This window comes from Arachis hypogaea, chromosome 10 (assembly GCF_003086295.3).
Source record: "Arachis hypogaea cultivar Tifrunner chromosome 10, arahy.Tifrunner.gnm2.J5K5, whole genome shotgun sequence".
In the NCBI taxonomy this organism is placed as follows: domain Eukaryota; kingdom Viridiplantae; phylum Streptophyta; class Magnoliopsida; order Fabales; family Fabaceae; genus Arachis; species Arachis hypogaea.
Window position 1 is genome coordinate 15,774,390 of NC_092045.1, and position 23,471 is coordinate 15,797,860.

General features: G+C 38.0%; 1 non-coding gene across 1 annotated transcript; it reads right to left on the reverse strand.

The window, feature by feature from the left end:
- Positions 1-18,005: 18,005 nt before the first annotated feature.
- Positions 18,006-18,113, reverse strand: LOC112718856 (small nucleolar RNA R71). Its single transcript, XR_003161184.1, has one exon. It is a non-coding gene; the product is annotated as a small nucleolar RNA R71 (small nucleolar RNA).
- Between the last annotated feature and the right edge of the window lie 5,358 nt (positions 18,114-23,471).

Below are 23,471 nucleotides of genomic sequence, written 5' to 3' on the forward strand. Positions count from 1 at the left end.
AATTATCTGTTCTTGAGGACTAGGGTCAGTGACTACTGCCATGACTTCCTCTTTTGGAGAAAACTCATTGCTAGAGTACAAATATTGGTTTCTAGCAACAGTGTCTATGAGCTCTTGAGCTTCTTCAATTATCTTCCTCATGTGTATAGATCCACCAGCTGAGTGGTCTAAAGACATCTGAGCTTTTTCTGTAAGCCCATAGTAGAAGATGTCTAATTGTACCCACTCTGAAAACATTTCAGAGGAGCATTTTCTTAGCATACCTCTATACCTCTCCCAGGCATTATAAAGGGATTCATTATCCTCTTGTTTAAAGCCTTGGATGTCCAGCCTTAGCTGTGTCATCCTCTTTGGAGGGTAAAAATGATTCAGGAATTTGTCTGACAACTGTTTCCATGTCTTTATGCTTGCTGTAGGTTGGTTATTCAACCACCTTTTAGCTTGATCTTTTACAGCAAATGGAAACAGTAATAGTCTGTAGACATCCTGATCCACCTCTTTATCATGTACTGTGTCAGCAATTTGTAAGAATTGTGCCAGAAACTCAGTAGGTTCTTCCTGTGGAAGACCAGAATACTGGCAATTTTGCTGCACTATGATAATGAGTTGAGGATTTAGCTCAAAGCTGCTTGCTTTGATGGGAGGTGTACAGATGCTACTCCCATATGCAGCTGTAATGGGGTTAGCATATGACCCCAGAGTCCTTTTGGACTGATCAATCCCACTTAGGTCCATAGTGGATAAAGGGAACTGATATGGATTGCAAATAGATAAAAAAATTTTTTTTTCAATTAACCGAAAAAATAAAATAAAACAAAAGAAAATTAAAATAAAAATTCGAAAATCAAAAAGAAAATAAGATCAATGCAAATTGAGAACTGAATTAATTAGTTAATTAAAAAGATTTTGAAAATAGCAATTAAAAAGATATGATTGAAAAATTTTTATGAAAAACATTTGATTTTTGAAAAGAGGAAAGAGAAAAACAACAAAAAGACACCAAACTTAAAATTTTTAGAAAATCAAACACCAATTTTCGAAAATTTTTAAGGAAAAAACACAAAGAGGACACCAAACTTAGAATTTTTATGAATCAAAAAGGGACTAAGAACATGCAAATTCGAAAATAAAAACAAAAGCATGCAATTGACACCAAACTTAAAATATGAAACTAGACTCAACTAAAAGACTCTAAACCAACAAAAATAAAACAGTCCTAATCTAAGCAACAAGATAAGCCGTCAGTTGTCCAAACTCGAACAATCCCCGGCAACGGCGCCAAAAACTTGGTGCACGAAATTGCAATCACACTTTTGCAATCCCGCACAACTAACCAGCAAGTGCACTGGGTCGTCCAAGTAATACCTTGTGTGAGCAAGGGTCGATCCCACGGAGATTGTCAGCTTGAAGCAAGCTATGGTTATCTTGTAAATCTTAGTCAGGATATCAGAAATTATCAGGATTGATTGTGAAAAGCAAAAGAACATGAAATAAGTACTTGTTTTGCAGTAATGGAGAATAGGTTGAGGTTTTGGAGATGCTCCATCTTCTGAATCTCTGCTTTCCTACTGTCTTCTTCTTCAAACACGCAATGCTCCTTCCATGGCAAGCTGTATGTAGGGTTTCACCGTTGTCAATGGCTACCTCCCATCCTCTCAGTGAAAATGTTCCTATGCTCTGTCACAGCAAGGCTAATCATCTGTCGGTTCTCGATCAGGCCGGAATAGAATCCAGTGATTCTTTTGCGTCTGTCACTAACGCCCCGCCCTCAGGAGTTTGAAGCACGTCACAGTCATTCAATCATTAAATCCTACTCAGAATACCACAGACAAGGTTTAGACCTTCCGGATTCTCTTGAATGCCGCCATCAGTTCTAGCTTATACCACGAAGATTCCGGTTAAGGAATCCAAGAGATATCTACTTAATCTAAGGTAGAACGGAGGTGGTTGTCAGGCACACGTTCATAGTTGAGAATGATGATGAGTGTCACGGATCATCACATTCATCCGGTTTAAGAACAAGTAATATCTTAGAATGGAAGCAAGCATGATTGAATGAGAACAGTAGTAATTGCATTAATCCATCAAGACACAGCAGAGCTCCTCACCCCCAACCATGGGGTTTAGAGACTCATGCCGTGGAAGATACACAAAGAAACGTGTAAAGTGTCATGAGGTACAGATACAATGTCAAAAGATCCTATTAATAGTAAACTAGTAACCTAGGGTATACAGAAATGAGTAAATGACGTAAAAATCCACTTCTGGGTCCACTTGGTGTGTGTTTGGGCTGAGCAATGAAGCATTTTCGTGTAGAGACCTTTTCTGGAGTTAAAAACCAGCTTTTATGCCAGTTTGGGCGTTTAACTCCAAGTTTTATGCCAGTTCCAGCGTTAAACGCTGGAATTCCTGAGGGTGACTTTGAACGCCGGTTTGGGCCATCAAATCTTGGGCAAAGTATGGACTATCATATATTGCTGGAAGCCCAGGATGTCTACTTTCCAACGCCGTTGAGAGCGCGCTAATTGGGCTTCTGTAGCTCCAGAAAATCCACTTCGAGTGCAGGGAGGTCAGAATCCAATAGCATCTGCAGTCCTTTTCAGTCTCTGAATCAGATTTTTGCTCAGGACCCTCAATTTCAGCCAGAAAATACCTGAAATCATAGAAAAACACACAAACTCATAGTAAAGTCCAGAAAAGTGAATTTTAGCTAAAAACTAATAAAAATATACTAAAAACTAACTAAATCATACTAAAAACATACTAAAAACAATGCCAAAAAGCGTATAAATTATCCGCTCATCAATTCCTTAATTAGAATCTCCGTGGTATAAGCTAGAATTGATGGCAGCATTCAAGAGAATCCGGAAGGTCTAAACCTTGTCTGTGGTATTCTGAGTAGGATTCAAGGATTGAATGACTGTGACGAGCTTCAAACTCCTGAAGGCTGGGCGTTAGTGACAGACGCAAAAGAATCAATGGATTCTATTCCAACCTGATTGAGAACCGACAGATGATTAGCCGTGCTGTGACAGAGTGCGTTGAACATTTTCACTGAGAGGATGGGAGGTAGCCATTGACAAGGGTGAAACCCTACATACAGCTTGCCATGGAAGGAGCCTTGCGTGCTTGAAGAAGAAGATAGTAGGAAAGCAGAGATTCAGAAGATAGAGCATCTCCAAAACCTCAACCTATTCTCCATTACTGCAAAACAAGTATTTATTTCATGTTCTTTACTTTTCACAATCAAACCTGATAATTATTGATATCCTGACTAAGAGTTACAAGATAACCATAGCTTGCTTCAAGCCGACAATCTCCGTGGGATCGACCCTTACTCACGTAAGGTATTACTTGGACGACCCAGTGCACTTGCTGGTTAGTTGTGCGGGATTGCAAAGTGTGATTGCAATTTCGTGCACCAAAGTCCATGAAACTTAGGTAAGAGATGAATCAAAGCGGTCTTGAGTTCAAAGTTCACATTCAAGTTTGGATGAAGCACATGAAGAGATTGAAGAACAAAGTCCAGTGCACCCGCTTCCTTGAGAGTAACCCTCCTTGGAGCGGCCATAGTGTTGGCACCTATATCAAGAGAAGAACTATTAGTAGTATCAAAGGAAGAATAGCTAGTGCCTTCTTCGAATGACGGTTCGGAGTCCACTTCGGATATGGTTGGTGAATTGGTAAAAACCTTTTCACCCCCCTCAAAGGCTAACCGCCTCCGAGCTTGCCTTATGTGAAGCAAAGTTCTTTTGATTTCCAGATCAAATGGTGCTAAGCTCGGATTCGGTAGTGAATGCGTCATATAATGAAGGGAATATAAAGCTCATGACAACAAATGGAATTAAGCAAATATCAATCCTAACTAGCAATCAAACAAACAACCAATCAAGAGAAATTGCAAGTATGTACATATACACATATTCACACTAAACAATAACATGGCACACATAAGCAAATCCCCGGAAACGGCGCCATTTTGATGAACGTGATTTTTATGTTGGTATAGAAATGGTAATAAGTCCAATCGTGAGTATAGTCTAACCAACACGCAAATTTCGCATCAAACAATTCTACAATCTATAATCAAGAGTATTAGTCCCGAGTCGTCCTCCCTAGGAATTACCTTAGAATGCACATTATTGATTAAGAAGTCTTTTGTGATTTTTGAGAGTTGGTATGAGAATGTAAGCTAACAAAAAGTAAACAACAATCAATCAAGATAGAAGCCTTGGCCAAGGGTGAGCATTGGAAGTTCCATCATTATAGTTTCCTTCAATTGTGATAATAATTGAGTGTTGCTTCACTTAGTTGACCCCTAATTATGGAGGAAAGTCAAGTGAAAGTAACTAACATGAGTCACAAGTCCTAGCCTAACCCTTGGGAAGTCTAGCTTTAGTGCACTCCAAGCCAATTATTAATTCTCAATTCTCAATCAATAATTGATATCCGCTACTCAAGTGTCTCCAATAACTCAACCCCTAAGCCAAGTAAGGAAATTCTACTCCATAGCTAGGGTTATCATTTCATCAAACATTTGGTGAGCATTCATAGAAGACATTATGAAATTGAGAGAAAGGAGTTGAATTTAAACAACAATCATCAAACAATCAAACAATTACAATTGATGAGCATGAAAATACCCCAATTCATTTATCCAAATCAAAATAACAAAGCATTCATGGATCTAGAGTAAATAAATCAAAAGAACACAAACTGAGAGTAAGAGAATAGTAGATCTACAACTTGTATCAAAGCAAAAGTGAATTAGCAATTGATTTCACCAAGAAATCAAAGGAGAGTTGCAATGGAGAATGAAATCCTAGAGAGAGCTTGGAGCTTCTCTCTCTACAAAATGTAACTACCTAACAGAAAATATCTAGAAAATGTCTCTAATGAGTGAATTCCCCCCAAACCCTTCAATCATTGGTCTTCTTATGCTTCTCCCGCCAGAACTCTGTCCCAGAACAGGGTTGGTAACTGCCTGAAATCGCTGGTCACGTTTTCTTTTTAAAAATCACGTGCGGCCATCAGCACGTACGAGCACAGCACACGTACGCGTCTCTGGGGCTTTAGTAATCCGCGCGCAGGCGTAAAGTACGCGGGTGCGTCCCTTAAGGTTCTTGCTCAGCCGCTAAATACGTCAGCTCTTGGCTTCGGCTGCTTCACGCTGGTCACAACGATGCGCATCCGCGCGTATGCGCCAAGTGCGCATGCGCATCCTTGCTCAGAATTCCAAAGATCCAATTTTCATGCTCCTTCCCTTTATGCATGCTTCCATCCTCTCGTCCAAGCCATCCTAGCCCTAAAATCTCTAAAATCACTTAACGCATGGATCATGGCATCGAATGGTAATAGAGGAAGATCAAATATATCTAATTCAATGCAGAAAGAAGCATGTTTTCATCCATGAGGCAAAATTGGGAGAGGAACACAAAATCATGCATTTTTATATGAATAAGTGTGAAAGATCATTGATAAAACCCTCAAAATCTATACAAGATAAACCCTAAAAACAGGGCTAATCACACGCGTCGATGGAGCACCTGGGACAAAGCACGCGCACACGTGACTAGCGCTAAAGCCTGGAATTGAGATTTTACTACCCACACGCACGCGCAGAGGACACGCACGTATGGGCAGCATTCATTAAACAAACGTAGCGCTCAATAAGAGAACGCTAATGAAGACACGTACGCGTTAAAGGGGCATGCGAGCATGGTGGGAGCTGAAGACTGATAGTGACGCGCACGCGTAAGTGACGCGTATGTGTCGATGAGCAAAGTCGCAAAGGGATGCGCGTGCGCAAGGGACACACGCGCGTGGATGAAGGAATGCTGCGCTCACTTTGAGAACGCAACGTTCTCCTGGAAGCAGCAACCAAGTGCCATTTTGATCCATTGCTCCACAGGCCAAAAAGCCCACACCAAGTGCTTGAGGACTGAAATAGAAAGTGTATAAATTGGAGCAAATTTGATTTCATAGGGGTATCTCTCTTTCTAATTTCTTTTGAGAATTTTAGAATTAAGATCAGATCTGAGTTTTCCTCTCTGTTTTTGTTTTCTCTCTTCTGCAACTTTTACTTTTCTGTTTGGGTCTTGGACTTCGGATTGAAGAATTCTTCTAAATTCCTTCATTGTGGAGTTTTCTTTTATTTTTCCTTGGATATTTTTAGGAGTTGGAGATCTGATCATAGTTTACTTTCTGTTTTTCTTTCTTCTGCAATTTCTTCTTTTCTGTTTTGTTAAAAGAGCAATTGAGAACTAAATTTTCTTTCTATTTTCGTTATTCTTCTGCAATTGTCAATTTCTCTTTTAGGATTTTAAAGTTGATCTAAATTTTCATTCTGTTTTAATTCTTCTGCAATTTTACTTTTCTATTTTAGAACTGAAGTCCTTATTTGAATTCTGTCATCTGAGAGTTCTTTAGTTTACTGCACTTTACATTTTCCAGTTCTCTTTTGATTCCCATTACCCCAAATCCTTTTATTTTTCATGCAATTTAAGTTTCCTGGCAATTTAGATTTAGTAATTTAAATTACCTGCACTTTAAGTTTCAGTTATTTACCTTTCTTGCAATTTAAGTTTCAGCTCTTTTAATTTCTTGCACTTTAAGTTTCTGTAATTTACTCTTTCAGCAATTTAAAATTCTGCCAATTTACTTTCTGCATTTTATTTTCCTTGCAATTTCACTTCTGTTAGTCGAATTTCACCCAAATATTCAAATATTTGCTTAACTAAATTCATCACCATACTAAAGTTGCTCAATCCATCAATTCCTGTGGGATCAACCTCACACGCTTGAGTTATTACTACTTGATGCGACCCGGTATACTTGCCAGTAAGTTTGTATGGAATCATTTTTCCCTCATCACAGAACATAGTAGTGATCTGCATTATCACCCAACCGCACCTTCACCTATAAGCATAAAACACAAGGGAATCGATATTTGCAATATAGAAGCAAATAAACCAATTGAAACTGAATAGAAAATATATTCCAAAATGATTGATTATGTGCATTCATGCAATGAAGAAAATTTTCAATATCTATATTGAAATTGAGGGTTTGAAACAAACCTTAATGAAATCGTACTTAGAAGAAGCATTGCGGGAAGAGAATTTGTTTATCGAGGAGAAGCTTTGCTTTTCATCACTTTCTTTGAAGGCATGGGTTTTTTCTCAATAGTTACCGTGTTGTGACCTGAGGAGACACATTGACAAAAGAGACAATGGGAAAATAGATTGTCGAAGCACGGGGTGGCATTGGCGCTAGCATCAAGAAGATGAATGGTTGTAGCGATGGTAGTGGCTGTGGCGGTAGCGATGGCACGGCGACGGCGACGACAACGGTGACGGTTTTGATTAGGTTTTCTTCATTCTCCATCTCACTCGAAACTAGCCCTTGTTTGCATCTTTACTATGGGCTTTAGGAGTTTGTTTGGGCTTTTAAAATACTGAGATTTTTATTTTTGGGAGTTTTACAAATTGTCACAAATAGATCATGTTGGGGAGATTTTTAAAAACCTCCACTATAAAACCTCCATCAATTAGTAAGAATCTTGTAGTGTGTTGTCGCATCCTCTTCTCGGTGAACATTACAAAAAACACGCTAATGTGTGGGAGTTATTTTTCGTATTTGCAGGGGTTTTTAACCTTCACAAATTGTGTTACGGCGGTTTGAAAAACCGACAAAATTAGGTGTCCTGCAATTTAATTACGGGAGTTTTCATAAAACCGATGCTATTCTGAAAAAAATTACAGCGGTTTTTCGCCCCCTCCACTATTTGCGGCTGTTCATTAGATACTGCATGAATTTTCAAATGCTTCAAACGACACTGTCTTACGGCGGTTTTGATTAAGGTTGTGGGGGGTTTTAAACCCCTGCAATTTACATAGTCTGAAAACGGTTTTTTCTTTCTATGGGAGTTATAAACTGCTGTAACTTAAATGTTCTAAAGCTGCCATATTATTTATATTATGCACATATATAATTTTTTGTTATTTTTAAAAGTGAAATTTTTTGTTATTTTTAAAAGACAAATTGAATATCAGTAAAGTTTTTTAAAATGTAAATCTAAATGCATAACCCATTAAAATAAATAATAATTCTTATATTATAATAAAATGCATAATACTATCTTTATACATCTAATCCTAAAAATTAAAGAACTTGAAATTCAATAAATTTACAACTACCACTAATGAGGTCACTACTTGAATAAATTTATTTATTAAAAAAATAGACAATATAATACCGTAAAAAGTGTGAAAGAATTAACAACTAATTAATTGTGTAAGCAACACTAAACAATGTCTTCACGATCTTTATTGCTTCCACCTGATGATGTTCTTGCTATTGTTGGTGTAATAGGTTCATTCTCAATATCATTAGCATAAAATAAATTTAAAACAAAAATTGTCAACATAAAAATTGCCAATTCAAAGAGAAAAAATTTTAAAAAATAAACATTAATTTTTTCAAGTGTCAAAAACTTGAACAATGAATTGAAAAGAGTGGGGGTGTAAAGTTAGAATATACGAGACTTACAATGCTAAAACAATAGCTCAATATAACAGTTATCATTTATCATAATTTGCTAAATGTTTAGTGCAACATAAATTTGAGAAGAGGAAGCAATTTACCTGAGCTCCATGGTCAAAGATACTAGTAAGTTTAATAGGAATTCTTCCTTCTTTAGAAAGAAAATAAGTCTTCAACGCAGTCAATTTTCCATCAAAGTTAGACTCCAAATGTTTAAAATCAACTTGGGAGTAATTGGTAGAAAACATTGAAGTTGAAGAATTGGCTAACTGGCTAGGACGATTGGCATTTCTGAAAGTATTAGAGTTGCTCTCATACCCATGCATCACACCCTACCAGAATGCTCTTCCCCAAAAACTTTGCTAATAGTATCATTTGTGAATGGTCCATATTCATCTTTCTCATTTTGAGTCATAACTAGTTCAGTCTATTCCTACAATTGAGATTTATACAATGAAAAAATAATAAAGTAAACATTAATGTCTATCAAAATCTCAAGTTACACTTTATATTAAAATAGACCAATTGGTTCAATTTACCGCTATATCTCTTGGTTTATCAGTTACAAATGACCCATCCTTCTTCTTATGAGTTTTTATGTACATTTCTCCACGGCTAATTTTTTGTCCAATTTCTAAAAACTATATAAAAAATGTCAAATAAAGTTAAGAAGCATATGATGATTTAGTAAAAACAAAAAAGTTGAATTATTCTTCATACTATTTCATGTCTTTTTTTTTTAGATGGACTTTGAGCCACTAGTATGGGAAATTGTTTGCTTGCTACGAATTTCTTTGTTTCTCCTACACATCTCCTGTCAAAAAAGAAAAATAAAGATTAGAAAAGTAATTATGTGTTAATATAATATTAAAAAGTTTAGCATGTTACCATTGTAGAAGGTAGAAAACGATACTGAACAAAGAATGCCCATTGATCTCTGTCTATGCCAACTGAGACATTATCAATGATTTCTTGTCTACTCATGCATGGATTATAGAACTCACCCCACAACTTAGTTCTATGTTGTGACCACTTTTTTGCAAGGCTCAATTTGTAATATCGTTTTGCAATGCCCTCAGAAATTTTAAAATAAAATTTTGGCTTCAAAAAAGAATAATACATAAATAACATGTCATTAAGAATATATAATTTTAATAGCAATTTGATAAAAGAATGATATTTCAGGTACATACCTTCAACAAGTTGCTAAAACACTCCTCAAATTTAGACAGAGGTATATCTAAAGGTCCTGATCACTTTAAAAATTTGATTAGAAATAACTTACAAGCAACTGCCAATGTTTGTAAATATCCAGTAAACAAACCTTGTGCTTCTCCAATAGCTTGTTGATTGATAAATTCACATTTCATGGTATTTATTTGCTCTAATTGGGTGGATTTTATTAACTTTTCCTACACTTATCAAATGAAATAGCATAGTTTCATGATTTTTTCCTAAATTGTGCTTGAAAGTGAAAACATGCTTTTTAGGCCTTTTAATTGTTAAATTTTATTCACTTTAATCCCATTTGGTACCTTGATGTATTTGTAAGTGATTTCAGGTTTTCAAGGCAAGTACGGGTTGAATAAGTGAGAAAAAGAGCATGCAAAAGGGAAGAAACCCTGAAGAAATGGAGTTTGGAAATTCCAGTATGTGTGCGTACGCACAAGTATACGTGCGTACGCACAAGGAAGATTTGCGAGCGACGCGTACGTGTGACCCACGCGTACGCGTGACCCGAATCACTTGAGCTCATTCATGAAAATCGCTGGGGACGAATTCTGGGCCTCCAAAACACAGTCCAACTCATTTCTGAAGCTATTTCAACCCCAATTCAAATGGAAGCAAGGGGGGACAGGCAATTAGGTTTAGCTTTTACATGCTTTTCTCTTAGTTTTTAGAGAGAGAAGCTTCCTCCCTCTCTCTAGAATTAAGTTAGGTTTAGTTAATTTCTCTTTTTCAGTCTTTAATTCTTGTTCTAGTGTAGTTTCCTTTATGTTTCATGTTTTTCTATCTTGTTCTTCTTCATTTCTCTTGTTATTTCCTTTATTTTGTCATTTTTATGTTATGAACACTCTTTGTTAATTTTACTTTTAATTAATACAATTTATGTTTTATGTTCATTTATTGCTTTCCTTAGTTGTTATTATGATTTTCTCGCTTTTGGTATTTTAGATTTTATTTTCATTGCAATTTAATTTGGTTTTAATTTTCATGCACACCAAGTGTTTGATAAAATGCTTGGTTTAGTTTTTACATAGTTTTTCTTCATTCATGGCTTGGAATTAATGACTTTGGTGACCCTTGAGCTATTGATGTCCATTCTTGTTTGATATATTAGAGTAGTTAGTTGATTTGGTTTCTGAAGAACTGAAGATTGTTGGTTGAGAAGTTATAATAAATTCTCGTTGCAAGTATAGTTTCTAAACCAAGCAATCAACCTTTCTTACAAACGTTTGGTTGTCACAAGTAACAAACCCAATATAATTTATAAACCGAAGTATTCAAACCTCGGGTCATATTCTCAAGGAATTGCAGGAAAGTATGCTTTATTATTGATTACGGAAAACAGTGTTTGGATTTGAAAAGGTTTTGAATGAGAGAAATGGTTTGCAGAAATTAAGAAATTAATAATTGATAAAACTTTTGGCAAGGTATGAAAACTAGAAGTCCTATCCTAGTTATCCTTATCAATGGTGATGAGAATTATACTATTGCTCCCACTAAGTCAACCTCTAACTATGAAGGTCAGTTAAGTGGACAAATTAATTTAATACCTAAAGTCCTAGTCAACTCCTTAAGGAAAGATTAGAGTTATATGAATATAAATTAATCAGCAAGAATAATAATTATCAATCACGATGAGTTTGATAACTCAAGAGTCACCAATTAATCAACCAGAACCAAGAATATAGAAAGCTAAATTAAAATCATAATTATCTGGAATGCCTCAATTTATATTGAATGGAGATGTCAATTCTAACATGGAAAAGTTCATAAGCCAATTGGGCAACATAAATCAAATACAAATAAAAGCTTCAGAGTAAACAAAAATGGAAGAGAAACATAAATTATTAAACCTGGTACGAAGAAACAATCCTAATGACTAAAAGAAATCCTAATCCTAAGAGAGAAGAGAGAACCTCTCTCTCTAAACACTACATCTAAATTATGAAAAGTGTGATTTATGAATGAATGTTTGAATGATCTGATTCTGCTCCACTCCCAGGCTCTAATCTATGTTTTCTGGGTCAAGAACTGGGTCAAAAACAACCCAGAAATTACTCCCAATGCTTTCTGGTTCGTACAGGTCGCGGCAAAGTGACGCGGAGGCGTCGTCCATGCGTTTGCGTGGATTGAAATTCGCAGCTGCGACGTGTGCGTGTCATCCACGCGTCCGCATCACCTCACTTTGAGACAGCTATAGCAAATTATATATTGTTACGAAGCCCCAGATGTTAGCTTTCTAATGCAACTGAAACCGCATCATTTGGACCTCTGTAGCTCAAGTTATGACCATTTGAGTGCAAAGAGGTTAGGCTGGACAGCTTAGCAATTTCTTCAACTTCTTGTATTCCTTCCACTTTTGCATGCTTCCTTTCCATCCTCTAAGCCATTCTTGCCCTGTAATCCTTGAAATCACTTAACACACATATCAAGGCATTGAATGATAATAAGAGAGGATTTAAATAAAAGAAAATAAAAGCCAAAGAAGCATATTTTCAATCATAGCACAGAATCAGGAAGAAAAATGTAAAACATGCAAATCATATGAATAAGTGGGTAAAGAGTTGATAAAAATCACTCAATTGAGCACAAGATAAATCATAAAATAGTGGTTTATCAACCTCCCCACACTTAAACATTAGCATGTCCTCATGCTAAGCTCAAGAGAAGCTATAAAGAAGTGAAGACAGAATGGTAGGATGTATGAAATGTAACCTATCTATATGAATGCAACTAAATGCAAAATATTTTTACCTACTTGGTCAAGCTAAATAGATCTTCCAAGAAAAGACATGAACTGGATTTCACTAATTCAAATCATAAAAATGAAGTACAAATAACTTGCAAGAAAAAGATAGCTCATGAAAGCAGGGAACATAGTTAAGCACTGAATCCTTAATGGTAGTGTATATCATTCTAACTCTCAAGTGTCTAGTGTCAATTCTCTCAATTCTCTACTAATCTTGCTTTCTATAGCTTGCTTTTCATCTAACAATCAACAAAAAATTTAATGCACCAATACACAAATCAAGAGGTCTTTTAAGGGTTGTAATGGGGTTAGGGTCAAGGTAGGATTGTATTTGGCCAAGTGGACTAAAATCTGAATCCTTAAATTAACATAAACTTTCCACCTAACTTAGGACAATCCATGTAATATAAAATCAATACATACCCATTAACTGCGTTTACTACATATTTATGCATTCCAAGTTTTGAGTACAGTACATATGCATTGCTATTGCCATTTACTTTGGGGCATTTTGTCCCCTTTTTATTTTTCTGCTCTCTTTTTTTATTTTTCTTTTCTTAATAATTTTTTTTCAATGCATATGATTAATGTTTTGAATGCATAAACATGTTCTTAACATTTTTCACACAAAGTCTAACATACTCAATTCTCAAACCAAACATTTTCAAACCCACTTTCCCCACACTTAATTTATGAGCGCTTTCATTAGTCTAAGCTAATCAAGGATTCAAATTAAGGACATTATTGTTTTTCACTTAGAGTTAACGATGTGATAAAGTAAAGAACAAAGGGGTAAAATGGCTCAATATTGGTTTGCAAAGGATAATGAAAGGTAAGGCCATATGGGTATGTAAGCTCAGTGAAACAAGGCCTCAATCATATAAGTGCATGCATACATCAAATAATGGAAATATAGAATTAAGCAAGACAAAGATCACAATTTTAAAGAGAAAAACACACACCAAAAATAAAATATTGGTTGGTAAAATGCAACCAATCAAGTAGGCTCAAAATCTCACTGGTTTTGTGTGTTCGAGCTTTAAATTATGTTCCAAAATAATATTTCTCCAAACAAGTTTTTCAAAAAGTTTTTAACTTAAATTAGTGAAATACTATAAAAAAGTTTCTTGAAAAAGAAAATATTACTTCAACCAAGTAATGGCAATATATGCACAAAATCAAACAAAACATGCAAATGCAACAACTAATTTAAACGTTGGTGTTGAGACAGGAAGGTACTAACCCACAGAGATCGGTATCGACCTCCCCACACTTAAAGAGTGCACCGTCCTCAGTGCATGCAAAGCTGTACAGGTGGGCAGGGGTTGTGGTTCCTCAGCTGTTGCTCTTAGTAGAGTCTTTCTCTTTACCCTTCTTGGTGGCCATCCTGAAAAGGGAGAAGAGAAAGGGACATGAAGTCAAAGGGATAGAGCAGAGAGGAGGGTAGTATGAGTGATAATCATGCCAAAGTAAAGAAGAAAGTCGTTAACACATGGTCGCGACTGATGAGCGGATAATTTGTATGCTTTTTGGCATTGTTTTTAGTATGTTTTTGGTATGATTTAGTTAGTTTTTAGTATATTTTTTTTAGTTTTTAGTTAAAATTCACTTTTCTGGACTTTACTATGAGTTTGTGTGTTTTTCTGTGATTTCAGGTATTTTCTGGCTGAAATTGAGGGACCTGAGCAAAAATCTGATTCAGAGACCAAAAAGGACTGCAGATGCTGTTGGATTCTGACCTCCCTGCACTCGAAGCGGATTTTCTGGAGCTACAGAAGCCCAATTGGCGCGCTCTCAACGGCGTTGGAAAGTAGACATCCTGGGCTTTCCAGCAATATATGATAGTCCATACTTTGCCCAAGATTTGATGGCCCAAACCGGCGTTCAAAGTCACCTTCAAGATTTCCAGCGTTAAACGCCGGAACTGGCACCCAAATGGGAGTTAAACGCCCAAACTGGCACTAAAGCTGGCGTTTAACTCCAAGAAGAGTCTCTACACGAAAAATGCTTCATTGCTCAGCCCAAGCACACACCAAGTGGGCCCGGAAGTGGATTTTTATGTCATTTACTCATTTCTGTACACCTTAGGCTACTAGTTTTCTATAAGTAGGACCTTTTACTATTGTATTGAGACATCAAGAGGTAGCTATCTTCATTTTTATGCTATCTTAGATCATTGGGAGGCTGGCCATTCGGCCATGCCTAGACCTTGTTCTTATGTATTTTCAACGGTGGAGCTTCTACACACCATAGATTAAGGTGTGGAGCTCTGCTGTACCTCGAATATTAATGCAATTACTATTGTTCTTCCATTCAATTCCGCTTGTTCTTGTTCTAAGATATCACTTGTTCTTCAACTTGATGAATGTGATGATCCGTGACACTCATCATCATTCTCACCTATGAACGTGTGACTGACAACCACCTCCGTTCTACATTCGATTGGGTGAATATCTCTTGGATTCCTGATTGCACGATGCATGGTTGATCGCCTGACAACCGAGTGCTCGTCTGACAAACGAGCCAACCATTCCGTGAGATCAGAGTCTTCGTGGTATAGGCAAGAACTGATGGCGGCATTCAAGAGAATCCGGAAGGTCTAACCTTGTCTGTGGTATTCTGAGTAGGATTCAATGATTGAATGACTGTGACGTGCTTCAAACTCCTAGCGGGCGGGGCGTTAGTGACAGACGCAAAAGAATCGATGGATTCTATTCCGGCCTGACCGAGAACCGACAGCTGAATTTCGCGTGCTGTGACAGAGCATATGCAATCGTTTTCACTGAGAGGATGGGAGGTAGCCATTGACAACGGTGAAACCCTACACAAGCTTGCCATGGAAAGGAATAAGAAGGATTGGATGAAGACAGTAGGAAAGCAGAGAGACGGAAGGGAAGGCATCTTCAGGCGCTTATCTGAAGTTCCTACCAATGAATTACATAAGTACCTCTATCTTTATCTTTGTGTTATTTTCGTTCATCATCATATCCATTTGAGTCTGCCTGACTAAGATTTACAAGATGACCATAGCTTGCTTCATACTAACAAACTCCGTGGGATCGACCCTTACTCGCGTAAGGTTTATTACTTGGACGACCCAGTGCACTTGCTGGTTAGTTGTGCGAAGTTGTGTAATGCCATGGTATTGAGCTACCAAGTTTTTGGGGTTCATGACCGGGGATTATGAGAGTTGTGAAAAGTATTGTTCACAATTTCGCGCACCAAGTTTTTGGCGCCGTTGCCGGGGATTGTTCAAGTTTTGAGCAAGCTTTCGGTAACATCAGTGCCAAGATCCGGCAACAAGCACCAAGTTTTTGGCGCCGTTGCCGGGGATTGTTCAAGTTTGGACAACTGAAGGTTCATCTTGTTGCTTAGATTAGGTATTTTTTTTCGAAATTCTTGAAGATGAATTCTAGAGTTTCATGATGATTTGTTGAAATCTGGCTGGCTGAGAAGCCATGTCTAATCTCATTGGACCGAGATTTCAACTTATCATCACAAGAGCTTGTTGATTTTTATCAATCTTGCTTTTGGAGCAGTGATCTGCTAAGGCTTGGCTGGCCATTGGTCATGTCTAGTGTTTTGGACCGAAGCTTTCTTTGGAAGCTTGGATGGCTGTGAAGCCATGTCTAATTCTTGGACCGGAGTCTTAGACTAGCATTGCACTGATTCCTGGAATTCTCATTAAGAATTTTGATATCTTTTTCCACTTAATTTTCGAAAAACAAAAAAAAATCAAAAAATTCATAAAATCCAAAAATTTTCTTGTTTGAGTCCAGTGTCTCATCTTAAGTTTGGTGTCAATTGCATGCATTCATTCTTGTGTCTTAAGAATTTACAAGTAATTCTTGATAATTTTTGTGCTCTGATCTTTGAATTCAATTGACTTGAGTGTTTTGTGTGTCTCATATGCATTTTCATTTTGTTAGTGTCAGTAGTATACAAACTACTAAGTTTGGTGTCTTGCATGCATTGTTATTTGATTTTAGTTGCATTTTGGTTTTTCCTTATTGTTAAAAATTCAAAAATATTTTTAATTTGTGTCTTCTCAAGTCAATAATACAGAGAATTGAAGATTCAGAACATACAGCAGAGGAATTGCACAGAAAAAGCTGGGCGTTCAAAACGCCCAGTGAAGAAGGACAGACTGGCGTTTAAACGCCAGCCAGGGTACCTGGTTGGGCGTTTAACGCCCAAAGAGGTATAGTTTTGGGCGTTAAACGCCAGAATGTGCACCATTCTGGGCGTTTAACGCCAGGATGGCTAAAGGGGGAAGATTCTGTTTTCAAATCAAATTTTTTTTTTGGTTTTCAAAATCTTTTCAAAATCAAATCTTTTTCAAATCAATTTTTCAATCAAATCCTTTTCCAAATCAATTTCTTTCCTTTTTCAAAGATACTTACTATCAATTAATGATTTGATTCAACACTTCAAGTATGTTGCCTTTTCTGTTGAGAAAGGTTTAATGTTTGAATCATATCTTTTCTTGTTAGTCAAGTTTTAATTTTCAAAATCAAATCTTTTTTTAAATGTTTTTCAAATCATATCTTCTCAATCACATCTTTTTTTTAAAACTAACCATATCTTCTTAACCACATCTTTTTTCAAAATAAGTTTTCAATCAAATCTTTTTGATTTCTAATTTTAAAATCTTTTTCAAAAATCACTTTACTTCTTTCCCACTTTCATTTTCAAAAATTAAGTAATGTTTTTCAAAAATGTTTTCAAAATTTCTACTTAATTTTCGAAAATTACTTCCCTTCTTCTCACACCCTCCTATTTATGGACTAACACTATCCCTTAATGCAAAATTCGAACTCCATCTTCTTTGATAAGTTCGAATTTTCTACTTCCTGTCTTCTACTCTTCTTTTCTCTGACACTTCAAGGAATCTCTATACTGTGACATAGAGGATTCCACATTTCTTGTTCTCTTCTCTTTCTTATGAGCAGGAGCAAAGACAAAAACATTCTTGTTGAGGCTGATCCTGAACCTAAAAGGACCTTGAAGAGAAAGCTAAGAGAAGCCAAAGCACAACTCTCTTTAGAGGACCTGACCGAATTCTTCAAAGAAAAAAGAACACATGGCAGCCGAAAACAACAATGCCAACAATGCAAGGAAGGTGCTGGGTGACTTTACTGCACCTACTCCCGACTTCTATGGGAGAAGCATCTCTATCCCTGCCATTAGAGCAAACAACTTTGAGCTTAAGCCTCAATTAGTTTCTCTAATGCAACAGAATTGCAAGTTCCATGGACTTCCATTGGAAGATCCTCATCAGTTCTTAACTGAGTTCTTGCAAATCTGTGACACTGTCAAGACTAATGGGGTTGACCCTGAGGTCTACAGACTTATGCTATTCCCTTTTGCTGTAAGAGACAGAGCTAGAACATGGTTGGACTCTCAACCTAAAGAAAGCCTGGACTCTTGGGAAAAGCTAGTCAATGCCTTCTTGGCAAAGTTCTTTCCACCTCAAAAATTGAGTAAGCTTAGAGTGGAAGTCCAAACCTTCAGACAGAAGGAAGGAGAATCCCTCTATGAAGCTTGGGAAAGATACAAACAATTAATCAGAAAATGTCCCTCTGACATGCTTTCTGAATGGAGCATCATAGGTATTTTCTATGATGGTCTCTCTGAACTGTCCAAGATGTCTTTGGATAGCTCTGCAGGAGGATCTCTTCATCTGAAGAAGACGCCTACTGAAGCTCAAGAACTGATTGAAATGGTTGCAAATAACCAATTCATGTACACTTCTGAAAGAAATCCTGTGAACAATGGGACTAGTCAGAAGAAAGGAATTCTTGAGATTGACACTCTGAATGCCATATTGGCTCAGAATAAAATATTGACTCAACAAGTCAATATGATTTCTCAAAGTCTGTCTGGAATGCAAAATGCACCAAGCAGTACTAAGGAAGCTTCATCTGAGGAAGAAGCTTATGATCCTGAGAACCCTTCAATGGAAGAGGTGAATTACATGGGAGAACCCTATGGAAACACCTATAATCCTTCATGGAGAAATCATCCAAATTTTTCATGGAAGGATCAACAGAGACCCCAACAAGGTTTCAACAACAATAATGGTGGAAGAAACAGTTTTAGCAATAGCAAGCCTTTTCCATCATCTTCTCAGCAACAGACAGAGAGTTCTAAGCAGAATAACTCTGACTTAGCAACCATGGTCTCTGATCTGATCAAAACCACTCAAAGTTTCATGACTGAAACAAGGTCCTCCATTAGAAATTTGGAAGGACAAGTGGGTCAGCTGAGCAAGAAAATTACTGAACTCCCTCCTAGTACTCTTCCAAGCAATACAGAAGAAAATCCAAAAGGAGAGTGCAAGGCCATCAACATGGCCGGATTTTGGGAGGAAGGAGAGGCAGTGAACGCCACTGAGGAAGACCTCAATGGACGTCCACTGACCTCCAATGAGTTCCCCAATGAGGAACCATGGGAATCTGAGGCTCAAACTGAGACCATAGAGATTCCATTGGACTTACTTCTGCCATTCATGAGCTCTGATGAGTATTCTTCCTCTGAAGAGGATGAGTATGTCACTGAGGAGCAAGTTGCTAAATACCTTGGAGCAATCATGAAGCTAAATGACAAGTTATTTGGAAATGAGACTTGGGAGGATGAACCCCCTCTGCTCACCAAAGAACTGGATGACTTGTCTAGGCAGAAACTGCCTCAAAAGAGACAGGATCCTGGGAAGTTTTCAATACCTTGTACCATAGGCACCATGACCTTCAAGAGGGCCTTGTGTGACTTAGGGTCAAGTGTAAACCTCATGCCTCTCTCTGTAATGGAGAAGTTAGGGATCTCTGAGGTGCAAGCTGCAAAAATCTCACTAGAGATGGCACACAATTCAAGAAAACAAGCCCATGGACTTGTAGAGGATGTTCTGGTTAAAGTTGAAGACCATTACATCCCTACTGATTTCATAGTCCTAGAGACTGGGAAGTGCATGGATGAATCCATCATCCTTGGGAGACCCTTCCTAGCCACAGCAAAGGCTATGATTGATGTTGATAGAGGAGAGTTGATCATTCAAGTGAATGAAGAATCCTTGGTGTTTAAGGCCCAAGGATATCCCTCTATCATCATGGAGAGGAAGCGTGAAGAGCTTCTCTCAAATCAAAGACAGACAGAGCCCCCACAGTCAAACTCTAAGTTTGGTGTTGGGAGGCCACAACCAAACTCTAAGTTTGGTGTTGAACCCCCACATTCAAACTCTAAGTTTGGTGTTGGGAGGTTCCAACATGGCTCTGAGCATTTCTGAGGCTCCATGAGAGTCCTCTGTCAAGCTACTGACATTAAAGAAGCGCTTGTTGGGAGGCAACCCAATGTTATATTTTATCTATTTTATTTTGTTATTTTCTCTTTTTTGTAGGTTGATGATCATAAGAAGTCACAAAATCAATGAAAAAAGCAAAAACAGAATGAAAAACAGGAAGAAAAATAGCACACCCTGGAGGACGCACCCACTGGCGTTTAAACGCCAGTGAGGTTAGCTGTTGGGCGTTTAACGCCCAGTCTGGCACCATTCTGGGCGTTTAACGCCAGAAAGGGGCACCAGACTGGCGTTAAACGCTAGAAATGGGCAAGAAGCTGGCGTTAAACGCCAGAAATGGGCACCAGCCCGCAGAAATGGCTCAAAACGTGATTTTGAATGCCATTTGGTGCAGGGATGACTTTTCCTTGACACCTTAGGATCTGTGGACCCCACAGGATCCCCACCTACCCTACCACTCTCTCTCTCTTCTTCACCCATTCACCAATCACCTCAACACCTCTTCCCCAAAAACCCTTCACCTATCAAATCCCATCTTTCTCTTCACCACTCACATCCATCCTTCATAAAACCCCACCTACCCCACCATTCAAATTCAAACCACTTTCCCACCCAAACCCACCCTCAAATGGCCGAACATCCCTCTCCCCCTCTCCTATATAAACCCTCATTCACTCCTTCATTTTCACACACCTTAAACACCATCTCTCTCCCCTTTGGCCGAATACAAAGCCTTTCCCCTTTCTCTTCATTTCTTCTTCTTCTACTCTCTTCTTTCTTCTTTTGCTCGAGGACGAGCAAACATTTTAAGTTTGGTGTGGTAAAAGCATTGCTTTTTGTTTTTCCATAACCATTTATGGCATCCAAGGCCGGAGAAACCTCTAGAAAGAGGAAAGGGAAGGCAAAAGCCTCTACCTCCGAGTCATGGGAGATGGAGAGATTCATCTCAAGGGTGCATCAAGACCACTTCTATGAAGTTGTGGCCTTGAAGAAGGTGATCCCCGAGATCCCTTTCAAACTCAAAAAAGGGTCAACTTTGATCAAAGGTTGGACCAAGTCCTCACAGTCATATGTGAAGAGGGCGCCCAATGGAAGAGAGATTCAAGAGGAAAGCCGGTTCAATTGAGAAGGCATGACCTCAAGCCCGTGGCTAGAGGATGGTTAGAGTTCATACAACGCTCAATCATTCCCACTAGCAACCGGTCCGAAGTTACCATAGACCGGGCTATCATGATCCATAGCATCATGATTGGAGAAGAAATAGAAGTTCATGAGGTTATAGCCCAAGAACTCTATAAGGTGGCGGACAAGTCCTCTACCTTGGCAAGGTTAGCCTTCCCTCATCTCATTTGTCACCTCTGTTATTCAGTTGGAGTTGACATAGAGGGAGACACCCCTATTGATGAGGACAAGCCCATCACTAAGAAGAGGATGGAGCACACAAGAGACCCCACTCATCATGAGATCCCTGAGATACCTCAAAGGATGCACTTTCCTCCACAAAACTATTGGGAGCAACTAAACACCTCCCTAGGAGAATTGAGTTCCAACATGGGACAACTAAGGGTGGAGCACCAAGAACACTCCATCATCCTCCATGAAATTAGAGAAGATCAAAGAATCATGAGGGAGGAGCAACAAAGACAAGGAAGAGACATTGAGGAGCTCAAGCACTCCATAGGATCTTCAAGAGGAAGAAAGAGCCGCCATCACTAAGGTGGACCCGTTCCTTAATTTCCTTGTTCTTTATTCTTCTGTTTTTCGAATTTTATGCTTATGTTTATCTATGTTCGTGTCTTGTGATCATTAGTGTCTTAGTGTCTATGCCTTAAAGTTATGAATGTCCTATGAATCCATCACCTCTCTTAATAAAAACGTGCTTAAATTGAAAAGGAAAGAATTGCATGAATTTTGAATTTTATAACAGTTTAATTATTTTGATGTGGTGGCAATATTTTTGTTTTCTGAATGTATGCTTAAACAGTGCATATGTATCTTGAATTTGTGGTTCATGAATGTTGGCTCTTGAAAGAATGATGAAAAAGGAGACATGTTACTGAGGATCTGAAAAATCATTAAAATGATTCTTGAAGCAAGAAAAAGCAAAAAAAAAAAAGAAAAAAATTCGAAAAAAAAGAGAAAAGGAAAAGAAAACGAAAAAAAAAGAAAGAAAAATAAAGTTGTGATCCAAGGCAATAAGAGTGTGCTTAAGAACCCTGGACACCTCTAGTTGGGGACTTTAGCAAAGCTGAGTCACAATCTGAAAAGGTTCACCCAATTATGTGTCTGTGGCATGTATGTATCCGGTGGTAATACTGGAAGACAGAGTGCTTTGGGCCACAGCCAAGACTCAATAAGTAGCTATGTTCAAGAATCATCATACTCTACTAGGAGAATCAATAACACTATCTGGATTCTAAGTTCCTAAAGAAGCCAATCATTCTGAATTTCAAAGGATAGAGTGAGACGCCAAAACTATTCAGAGGCAAAAAGCTAAAAGTCCCGCTCATCTAATTAATACTGATCTTCACAGATGTTTTTGGGATTCATTGCATATTCTCTTCTTTTTATCTTATTTGATTTTCAGTTGCTTGAGGACAAGCAACAATTTAAGTTTGGTGTTGTGATGAGCGGATAATTTGTATGCTTTTTGGCATTATTTTTAGTATGTTTTTGGTATGATTTAGTTAGTTTTTAGTATATTTTTATTAGTTTTTAGTTAAAATTCACTTTTCTGGACTTTACTATGAGTTTGTGTGTTTTTCTGTGATTTCAGGTATTTTCTGGCTAAAATTGAGGGACCTGAGCAAAAATCTGATTCAGAGACCAAAAAGGACTGCAGATGCTGTTGGATTCTGACCTCCCTGCACTCGAAGCGGATTTTCTGGAGCTACAGAAGCCCAATTGGCGCGCTCTCAACGGCGTTGGAAAGTAGACATCCTGGGCTTTCCGGCAATATATGATAGTCCATACTTTGCCCAAGATTTGATGGCCCAAACTGGCGTTCAAAGTCACCTTCAAGATTTCCAGCGTTAAACGCCGGAACTGGCACCCAAATGGGAGTTAAATGCCCAAACTGGCACTAAAGCTGGCGTTTAACTCCAAGAAGAGTCTCTACACGAAAAATGCTTCATTGCTCAGCCCAAGCACACACCAAGTGGGCCCGGAAGTGGATTTTTATGTCATTTACTCATTTCTGTACACCTTAGGCTACTAGTTTTCTATAAGTAGGACCTTTTACTATTGTATTGAGACATCAAGAGGTAGCTATCTTCATTTTTATGCTATCTTAGATCATTGGGAGGCTGGCCATTCGGCCATGCCTAGACCTTGTTCTTATGTATTTTCAACGGTGGAGCTTCTACACACCATAGATTAAGGTGTGGAGCTCTGCTGTACCTCGAGTATTAATGCAATTACTATTGTTCTTCCATTCAATTCCGCTTGTTCTTGTTCTAAGATATCACTTGTTCTTCAACTTGATGAATGTGATGATCCGTGACACTCATCATCATTCTCACCTATGAACGTGTGACTGACAACCACCTCCGTTCTACATTCGATTGGGTGAATATCTCTTGGATTCCTGATTGCACGATGCATGGTTGATCGCCTGACAACCGAGTGCTCGTCTGACAAACGAGCCAACCATTCCGT